This window comes from Prionailurus bengalensis, chromosome D2 (genome assembly GCF_016509475.1).
Source record: "Prionailurus bengalensis isolate Pbe53 chromosome D2, Fcat_Pben_1.1_paternal_pri, whole genome shotgun sequence".
NCBI classification, from domain to species: Eukaryota; Metazoa; Chordata; class Mammalia; order Carnivora; family Felidae; genus Prionailurus; species Prionailurus bengalensis.
Genome location: NC_057351.1, coordinates 62,403,209 through 62,414,443, shown reverse-complemented (window position 1 = coordinate 62,414,443; position 11,235 = coordinate 62,403,209). Strand labels below are relative to the sequence as shown.

The 11,235-nt window shown below is 44.0% G+C and overlaps 1 protein-coding gene across 1 annotated transcript in view; it reads right to left on the bottom strand.

Annotated features, from left to right (window-relative positions):
- SORCS3 (sortilin related VPS10 domain containing receptor 3) overlaps positions 1–11,235 on the bottom strand; it is a 591,280-nt gene that overhangs the window by 571,027 nt on the left and 9,018 nt on the right. The gene's annotated exons all lie outside the window — the stretch shown is intronic.

Genomic DNA, 11,235 nt, shown 5'->3' with positions numbered 1-11,235 from the left:
AAAAAAGGCTTGGGCGCCTGGGTGGCGCAGTCGGTTAAGCGTCCGACTTCAGCCAGGTCACAATCTCGCGGTCCGTGAGTTCGAGCCCCGCGTTGGGCTCTGGGCTGATGGCTCAGAGCCTGGAGCCTGTTTCCAATTCTGTGTCTCCCTCTCTCTCTGCCCCTCCCCCGTTCATGCTCTGTCTCTCTCTGTCCCAAAAATAAATAAACGTTGAAAAAAAAAATTAAAAAAAAAAAAAAAAGGCTTAGCAGAGGCAAAGTCCCAAGTACAAGACTGCACTGGACATACCCGGCCAGCCTGTCAGTGATCTGGCCTACAGCCCCCATGCCAAGAGAACAAGTTGAGGGTGGAAGAAGGCACAGATCTCTGGGTGCAAGAAGCGTGATTATTTTCATAAATGAAGAACATGGAATGTGAAGGGGGGATTGAAATGCAGCCCATTTCTCAGCTCTGAATATGATAAGCCTTTTCCTCACCCCCAACACCACAGCCCCCTATGGTGGAGGAAAGGAGAAGAGGGGGAGACGTTAGGGATGGGGCAGGAGAAGGCAGGATTGAGGAACAAACTGGAAGCCCCCTTACCTGCTCAGAGGCTGACAAAGAGAATTAAGAGCAATGGGAAGTTACTGATGCATAAACAGAGTTTCTGTTTGGTCAGTGAGAAAGCTCAGGAGAGGGACAGTGGTGACGGTTTTCAGCAATGTGAGTGTAATCAATGCCACTTCAAAGTGGCTCAAATGGCAGATGTTATGTGTTATACACACACACACACATACATACGTGTGTGTGTGTGTGTGTGTGTGTGTGTGTGTATTTTAGAGAAAGAGAGCATGCAAGCAGGGAAAGCAGCAGAGGGGGAGAAAGACAGAATCCTAAGCAGGCTCCACACTCAGGGAGAAACCTGAACTGTGGCTCAATCCCATGACCCTGGGATCATGACCCGAGCCAAAATCAGGAATCAGACACTCACCTGACTGAGCCACCCAGGCGCCCCATCCCCCACTATGTTATATATATTTTTAAATCAATACATAAGATTTAAGGAGGGACAGGGGAGACAGTAGAGCTCTCCCCAATTCCCTGCCTCCTTAACCGAAGAAAACCCAGTATTAGAAGCATGGCCACCAGAGACATAGAAGCCAGCCTTTGGACACGGCCCTCACTCTCACATCCCAGTGGTGTTCCGAGGCTTAGGGAGGGGTCAGAAAGGAAACAAGCATCTCTGGCTAGAGGGTACCCTCCTCCTGCTGTCGCCCTCTTCCTGCTGCCAGCCCTGAAGGTGGACAAGTTAGACAAATGGGACTGGCTGAGATTTCCGGAGTCCCTACCCCTAAAATGCCTTCTGGGTGTACCATGGAAATGAAATCAGTACCTCAAAGAGATATCTGCACTCCTATGTTCTTTGCAGCATTATCCACAACATGATATTTCATCAACCTAAGTGTCCATCAAAGGACGAATGGACAAAGGAAACGTGGTATATATATACCCACAATGAAATACTGTCCAGCCTTAAAAAAGAAGGAAATCCTGTCATTTGTGATGATGTGGATGAACCTGGAGGACATGATGCTAAGTAAGGCGGGGGCAGAAAGACAAATGCTGCGCGATCTCACGTGCAGAATTTCAAAAAGTCAAATTCGCACAAGGTGAGAGTAGGAAGGTTGTCAGGGGCTAGGAGGTAGGAGAAAGGGGAGAGGTTGGTCAAAGAGTGCAAAGTTTCAATTATGCAGGATGAATAAGGTCTGGATATCTAATGCCCATCAGTGTGACTGTAGTTAATGATACTATATTACATACTCGAAATCTGCTAAGAGAATAGATCTTAAATGTTCTCTCCACCAAAAAAAGAAAAAGAAAGAAAAAAATATGGTAACTCTATGAGGTGATGTGCTGGCTTGATTGTGGTAATCATTCCACAATGTATACATGTGTCAAAACATCACATTGTACACATTAAATATATGCAATTTGTATTCTTCAATTATACCTCAGTAAAGCTGGCGGGGCGGGGGGGGGGGGGTAGGCAATAAAATGCAAAGGCCTCAGGAAAGGGAACTGAAGCACTACAGGACTGATGTTAGAACATTTTCCCAGGGCGAGGAGAAGGAAGACAGTAGAGGGTGCTGGGCAGAGAGGAGGCAAAGAACCAGAAAGGGGAACTGAACACACTTCCCTGGTCCCTTTCTTTTCTTTACTTCACTTTGAGGCAAACACTAGCCCAGCCCCAGGCCTGAGAGTTGACACAGACTCTGGGGTGTTTCAGGTGTCCTTCTGTCTCAGAAAATTTCATCCTCTCGCCAATTGCTAAAGCCCTGCCTTATTTGCCATAAATTCACAAGAAGCAGTTCACAAGGGATTCAGGGTGGACCTGTTAAAAGCAAGATAAATTCTCAGTTAAACACACACACACACACACACACACACACACACACACACACACACCCCTGAAGCTCGTTTCCCGGAAACCACACTGGTAACTTAAACACAGAACAGGAGCCCCATAAGAACACAGAACTGAGCAGTATGGGTATGCAAGCACTTTTGCAGCCTCTTCAGAGTCACCTGCTGTTCTTCAAAGATGCTCATTCTCACCTCTTGTCATCCACACCCTTTTGGAGGGACATTTAAATAGGGGCTGGATCTGTGCTGAGATTAAAGAGAAAGGGGGGGGCCATTGGTAAGTCTTGGCTCATCCCTCTGGACATTGCAGGGCTTTCCTCCCCTGGACACCTTACGGGCCCCTCCTCCCCCACCCCGGAGAAGAGAAATGGTGGTGTTGGATGGTGCAACTTCCCTCTGTCTGCCCTTCACACACACCCTCAGAGTAGGAAAAATGGGTCTCAGGAGGAGACCTACTATGAGATAGATAAACCACGCTTGTCTTCACGACCGCTTACCATCTACAAATCACTTTCCAGTACCCTTCACCGGCAGGGTGGGAACCTTGCCAAACCTTTCAAGTTCACTAAATCCTCACAACAGCCATGTAAAATAGGGATTATAACCCCAGTTTATAAAGGAGAGAGCTGGGTTTCAGAAAAGTAACCCACCCAACGTGACAGAGCCAGTCAGAGGAGGAGTGAGGTCCACCTGACTGACCCAAGCACAACTATGCCGCCCAGAACATCCCCTCCCCTATGTCTCCCCAAAGTCACCAAATGTATTCATTCTTCCCAAGGCTCCCTTCTGGAAGAGAAAGCCTTAGACTGTATTGAGAACTTAATGGAAACGGAGGAGCCTCAGGGTGTTGCAGGAAGAGCACTGGACTAGGAGTCAGGGACATGGACAATGGTGTGGGTGCTGCCGCCATCTTGGTGAATTTGATCATGCCACAACCTCACCTGGCCACACTTTTCCACATCTGAAAAAGGACCTGGTTAGATCATTATTTGTTCTTTCCAGCTCCAAATACCGTCTCTCCATTATTGACACTTTAAGAGGATCTTGGAGAGGATAATGTTTAACCCAAAGGGATAACTCTTGAATTGTGAAGTTTCTAGCAAAAGTAAAAACAAAAATCAGGCAGAGAATACTTCCTGCTTCCCCTCAAAAAAATCACACCACGAGTACAAGCGACTTCGCCTATGATTTAACAGCAAAGGCATTCCCCTAAATATGTTTAGAAATGTATAGTTTATAACACCCTTTCAAATATATGATTGCATTCTGATTCCTGCAACCATGAAACAGATAAGGAAACTTGAGTCTCAGTTATGGACTGACTTGGGCCATTTCATAAAGCTGGTAGATGGTGGTATGAAGGCTGGTCTTCCAATGTCCATTTAATCACAACCAAAAGGATACTCCTACATGTGCCTTGTGCATGGATCTGGAGTCCTACCACAGCATGAGCCAATCCACACACCTAAGCTTTCATCAACATCATCATCATTACCATCATCATCCACAATGATCTTATCTGAGGACACAACAGACACTAAGCAATGGTTGCCGAGAACAATTACTAAGGGATGCTAGTGTCATTTCAACACATACACCCAAATACCTGCCAACTCCACCTACTGGAAAGATCAGTGCTGTATGCTCGGAGACGTGCACACACATGGCCTCCCCACCATTTTCTCTCTTCATCTCAGCTCCTGAAGAGGCACATTGATGAGTCCTTTCTTCCCAAACACGCCCCTTTTCAGCATCCCTCAGTCTGGTACCGCAACAGTCTCTTGGCTGAGACAAGAGACCATCAAGGAACCACAGGTTTTCTCTCCTGCCCACCTATGTTCAGTTACAGGGTGTGACAATGGTGTTTCACACCATATAATCAACCCTGCCCCTCCAACTCCATTTCTTAAAAAATTCATAAGTGCACACGAAAGAGAAGAAAACACAAAACAGAACCAGAGGGGCAAAAGGCAATCTTGAAATGAATTTGACTGCAAAAGCTTATGTTCCTGCAGGCATAGTAGATATTAATAATTCAACAAAATATTACAGTAATTACTATACTTTGCAAAATCACAACAGTGCACTTCAGCGCAACTCCTACCAATCTCCCTCCAACTGCAATTAATAAATAAAACACAATTCCCTATATTAAATTTGTTGTTTAAAAGCTAAATATTTTATCAGAACTAATATATTTTAAATAATCAGTCAAGACCAGAAAAATTCCTGGCCCCGCATGTCTCCCCACTTGCAGTGAAATCCCATCTTCACAGCTAGAGCAGAAACGGACTTCAACTAACAAGAATGCACTGAGTGTTAGGGCTTGAAGGCCCCCCCCCCCACTGAGGGACCTGGGAACTGCTCGGCCCCAACACTCTGCTGCAATCTGAGCAGGCTGCTGGAAAGAGTGAGAAGGAAAAAAAGGGGGAAGATTAATTCTTTTGGACCATGAATTCTGACCTACCTCACTGGGTTCCGGGAAAAGCCATGAATTACAAAGAGAGGTGAGGGACAGGAAACCACCACAGACACACCTAAGTATAGCCCTGAGCATGTATGAGGCTAATGACCTTGAAATACAGGTGAGCCTCCCTTTATACTCTAGTTATGTTCCCACAAATTTGTTACACCCAATCTATCAAGTTCTGTTGACTTTACCTGCTGTATCAGTTAACTTCTGCTGCAAAAATGCTGGGGAACAAACCACTCAAATCTCAACTACTTATTCTCACAAGAATCATTTATGCTCATAAATATATAGGGCAGCTGGAGGTTGGCTGACTCAACTGCGCTCAGCTGGGCAGGGCTGCTCTTGGCTGGGCCAGGCTGGTGTAGGCTAGGCTTGGCTGCACATGACCTGTCCTCTCTCCCAGGACCAGCAAGTTGGCCTGGGCATGTTTCCTCATGCAGAGGCACAAGAAACCAGGTGGATACCTGATGCCTCTTGCTAACTAAGCTTAGAACTGGCACTTCTTCTATTGACCAAAGTGCATCACAAGCCCAAACCCAAAGTAAGGAGGTGGAGAAGAAATGCCCCACCCCCAGAGAAAGGGTACTACCAGGGCCCAGTACAAAAGGGGTTATAGAGAGGGGCGAGGAATTATATAGAGGAACCAACAATACAGTCAACTACACCTGCTAAGTACTTCTTCAGCTGGCTTCTCCTCACCCACCTCCACTGCCACCACCCAAGCCATCACTCTCTCTAGCTACAGCGACAGTCTGGTCTCCTTTCCCCATCTAACCCATAGGGTGATCAGAGTGGTTTTGTTTAATGCACATTTAATTAAATGACTCTCCTACTTTAAACCCTCCCAATGGCTTACCCCTTTGCTCTTAAGATGGAGAATAAACTCCTCCCCCTGGATCCATAAGGCCCTACCCATCCCTGCCTGTCCAGCTTTATCTCTTGCCAGCCTCCAGCCCACAAACCCTCTTCTCTCTGTCCTTCTCTCTGTCCCTTTCAGATACTTTCTTCCCTCATGTCTCAGAAGCTATGTGCCCAGAACACTCTGCCCTCTCCTCTTCACCTAATTAACCCTGTGCATATTTGAGATCTCAGCTCATCTGCTTCTGCCTCTCTGCCCTCTCCAAGTTTAATGTGCCTAGTGTAATCTTTGATAATGTCATGAACCTCTCTTTCAGAGCACTGATCACCATTATATACTCAGAGCCCAGCAGGGCATGGCATCTAGCAGGTACTCCAAAAATATTTGTTGAATATTGATGACGTTTTCAAAAGCTATCTTACATTTTTTAAAATGACAAATAGCTAAAACTACTCTTTTTTTGGCTGAGTTTTATATTAAAGGTATTCAGATAATAAGCATCTATGGCAAACTGCTCTGTAGAGTTTAATCCCTCACACCATGCTGCTGATTTTGTATAAATCTGGTTGTAATGCATCAGGTCTCCTTAAAGGGTTGTGCATCAGTGACCTGAGCAAAGCCAAGGTGGCCCATGCTAGACACCTCCTTCCCTTACTCTCATTAGTCCTGAGTAGGAGAGGGATACATATAATCCCCAAATAGCAAAGATGCAAAACGAGCAAGTACGCTAAGTACTTCAAGACCCAAGGGAAATTTTTTTGACCCTAGACTTCCATGTCCAGATGAACCACAAGCCAATGCGAAAGGCAAATAAATTTTAGACATAAATTTATCATAATTTTAGACCATATAATTTATCATCCAAGCCAGGATTTCTTGAGAATTAAAAGCAATATATCAATATTTATGTCAGGACACAGAAATAATCCAGGACATTCTCATGCCCTCTCTACAAAAAAAAACTGGAGGATAAACCACAGAAAAATGAAAATCATCCCAAAAAAGAGGAATGGAGCCACGCCCCATCCCCCAAAAAACCTAGAAGTACGAACCCAGGAGTAGAATACATAGAAATAGTAAGATAAGAACAGGAAGACAGACCTAGAAAGAAATCAGTAAAAATAAGAATATCCAATAATACAGTTAAGAAGCTGGAGTATCTTGGCACAATGGTGAAGAAACAGATGTTTCTTCTCTCTGTGAGGATGATAAAACAATTAGAAACTCAAGAAAAAAAAAACCAAAGAGCAGTACAAGAAGGTTACAGCCCAAACTACTATGGCAGAATTCTGAGCAACTGTCACAGCATAAAATAATCTACCCAATCTTTACTTCTTATCATGTCACACAGATTTAGTCATGAGTATTGTCAACCATACTGCTTTGTTGTAGATAATAAAAACAAGCATAATATTCTGAACATTTTATTAGTTTCATTCACTGTGCTCTAGGTTACATCCAATGTATTTCCTAAGCACCTTACGTTGTTCTCTGTTCCTAACATTTTCCTAATGTGTGTTTCCCACACACAAGACTATACACTTTGGGGGTGTCCAGTCTGCACCACTAGGCAGTATAGCAGATGCTCCCCAAATACTTCATATTATCTGAAAAGAATGAGGCCAGGCAATCAATACAGGTCAAGTCCTGGAACAAATGTTTTTTTAAACTCCCAAATTACACTCCCATCTGAGAATTTTATTATATCAGATGTGACTTGAAATAAATTGTACACCGTGCCTGGAATAAGAAGCATGAGGTTTTTAACGCCATGGTATGTGTGCTAATGGAAGGGTTTCGTTTGTGCTGGGCAAAGGCAAAACAAGGCGGCTGTTGGACATGGTCTCAAATCTATTGCGGAAGGACCTCCAGCCACTTAAAGCATAAAAGGAGAGGTAAGGTAAACTAACACCGTGAGTTCATACCGCCCCTGTTCACATTGCTTTGAGAACCATTCTTTTTAAAATGCTTCCAGGTGCGTTATATCCTTACTTAACTGTGACATAAAGGGAGCCAATGGGATTGTCCCCATTTCACACATAAGGAAATGACTGACCTAGTATCACATCTAGTTTATGCTGAGATGGGCCTGTATCAATTTATGCAGCTCATCCATTCTATAGATAAATAAATTGAATCCAAGAATATTCAATAACTTAAGGAGCATCACACTAAGCAAAGAAATGAATGAAAAAATGAATGAACAAATGAATGCACCTCTGCTTGGGGAAGACCAAATTTATGCATGCTTGAAAGAAGCGTTTTTCAGTATTTTTACCAACATCTTAGACACTCTCCTTACTAATGTACCCATTAAAAAACAACAACTCTCATTCATAGACATATACTGAAGAGTTTTCATCCCCTTACACCTAAGAATGGTGGCCGGCTAAAAGCAGTTACTGTACGTGAGTCAGAAACCCAAATCCACAGATCTCAGCTCCCAGGCCAATATTCTTCCCATCCTATTATGATACTTCTCACTGATGAGATCTTAGAAAGAAAGATACTAATGGGAAGCTAACTGCTCCCTGCCCAAATCCTGACAAAGTCTAAGAAAAAGAGGAATTGCACCCACTTCCAGGTAGGACATCATCTGCCAGCAGGTAGAGGTCAAAATTTTAGGGAGCCTCTGTTTTATGTATTATGAAGAACAACCACAGGTCCTAAGTGAGGTGGGGCTGCTTAGCCTTGAGAAATGACAATGAACACTAATTTGGAGGTGTGTGTCCCCTTCTCAAATCCCCAGCACCATGTTCCTGCTACTCAGTATAAACCTAGAGTGGGATCCTTTCTTTTGGAAGGCGCCAACTCCAAGGAGGACCTCTCAGAAGTGGGGGCAGTGACTTCATCCCCCTCCCCACACCCAATATGGACCATGGGAGGCCCCAGAACAGGCTTTTAAAAGAGTAGGAGGGAAATTCCTGGCTTGGTGTGATGGTTAATTTTATGTGTCAATTTGACTGGGCCACAGGGTACCCAGATATTTGGTCAAACATTACTCTGTGTATGTCTGCGAGGATGTTTCTGGATGAGATTAATATTTGAATCAGTGGACTGAGTAAAGCACATTGTCCTCCCAGTGTGAGTGCCCTCATCCAAGCCAGGAAGGGCGGATTAGAACAAAAAGGCTGAGTGAGAAATAATTCTTTCTCTTTGCCTGACTATCTTCAAGCTGGGACACTGGTCTTCTCTTGCCCTCAGACTCAGACTGGAACTACAGCTGGGTCTCCAGCTTCACAACTACAGATTTAAGACTTCTCAGTCCCATTTATAGTGTCTGTCTATTCCTCATAATAACTTCCTTTAGATACACATACATATACACATAGACACACATACATATGTACATATACATACACATACGTAGATATAGACATACATGCACGTACATTCACATGCACATACACACATACATATATATATGTATGTACATATGTATACGTATACATATATATGTAGGTAGGTATGTATACATATACATATACATATACATGTATCTATGTACATATACTTATATACACACAAAGAGATTTACAATGAGGGGTGTGTGTATGCACACACACATACTGGATATATATCGGATGTATATATCCTATTGCTTCTCTTTCTCTAGAGAGCCCAGACTAACACACTAAGTCAGGCCAGCCTGCAGAGAAACAACAAGTGCCAAGGGGATATGGGCAGAGAACCAACAGATCTGCCTAAATGGACAGATACTCAACCTACCCCATTTCCTGCCTAGGCGAATAATAACATTCTTAACCAACATGATAGCCTTCAATGCTAGACCCTTTATACTATAGCATACTTTAGACCCACGCCGTCTCTAAGATTACCAACAACCTGTAGGTTCACTATTATCCCACTTTTACAGCCAGTGAAACTGAGGCTCAGACGTCCGTTCAAAGTCGCTGCTGCTTGGGCATCTTCTCATAACCCAATAGACATTTCAGAGTTTTGAGAAACCTTCCAGTCAAAACTTCACTTTCAAGTATGAGTAACACTGACAGCAGCACAGTGATATGAGCAACTCTTTTGCCTCTAAAAATAGCTTCCTCTACCTACCACCACCCTGGAAAACAAATTTCTCTGCATCTCCAGTTTTATGGTCTCGAAACTCTTATTGTAGCAAGTTCCTCCACTACATGTAATCACATTCAGATATGGCAGCTTGAGCGACTTTTCTAGCCCTGAAAAAAAATGTTCAATTCAGTAATTGTTCCCCATCTCCCACTGAGAACAGATTTTAAGAAGAAAAAGTTCATTTCTGATGCAGCAGTGTAATCTTTAACCTGACTCTAACCATCTGGAAGAGAAACTGCATACCTCACCATAGATGCCAAAAAGACCTGGAAAGCCCTGAATCAGGCATGTGGGATCTCAGCACCAGTGAGAGGAAACAGAGATGTTCAGGGGTGAGCCTAGGCCTGGGGGCGACAAGAAGAGGCCTTCCCTCAGCCCCAAGACACTCATTCTTTACCCAGGCAGTTCTAAGTATTTAAGAAAGTGTTTATTACATTCAACTCAGTAAGCTTCTACTGACCATGCACCATGCACAGGAAGTGAAGGGACACAAAGGCAGAAAATGCAAAAGAGATAGGGCACCCAAGCCTAAGTATCACTTCCTGCTGATTTTTACTTCTAGAGTCTTAGCTGGGTCATTAATGGGTTGAATGGACTGCAGAACGGATGTAATGTATTTGAACAAAACACCCATTTCCTTTTTCTGCAGGAAGAGGCTGATCAACCTCCCTGCCCCCCACCCCCCACCCCCCAGGACTGAAGTGCCCTGTTGCCAATCAATATCCATCTAGGGGTCACCAAACATCCCCACACACAATTCACCTGCAGGGTGCCGTTTCTCCTCTTCTCTCCTTTGGAACGATTCCTTGTGCAGCATTTTTTTTTATTATTTCATCCTATTTATTTTCACTTCTTTCCCAGGGCAACACTCCCTCTAGTGTCTGTGTAGGGATCTCAGGTTCCACTCTTGGTGCAGAGGGTGCAAGCAAAAAGGGAATACAAGCCTGTATCTCGATGAGGATAAATCACTACAAAATTAATAGTGGGTTTGGCCAGGGTGATAATTCTTGGAAAGAGGCTGCGGATATTCTGCAGATAGTTCTAATCATGCATATTCCCATTTTACACTAGGCACGAAGCAGAGAGAGCTGGGAGATCAAGAGAAGCACAGCTGGAACCTCAATGTCCATCCCATGGCTTCCATGTAGAAAAGTCTTCGGCACTACATTACAGGTTCCACTTGCCGCCCAGCCCCAGCAGCCCACTGTTCTCCTACTTCCCTGAATGACACATTCCACTAACTCACTTCCTTCAAGAAGTCTTCCGAGATTAGCTGTGAAGCATAATTATGGGTGCCCAAGCCAAGAGAAGCTATTCTCTACCTTGCTGGATGCCTTCCTTAAGGCTTCAATGGAATCCCCCCCAAAAATGTCCCACATAAAAGCTGTTAATTAGTGTAATCTTTAACCTGGTT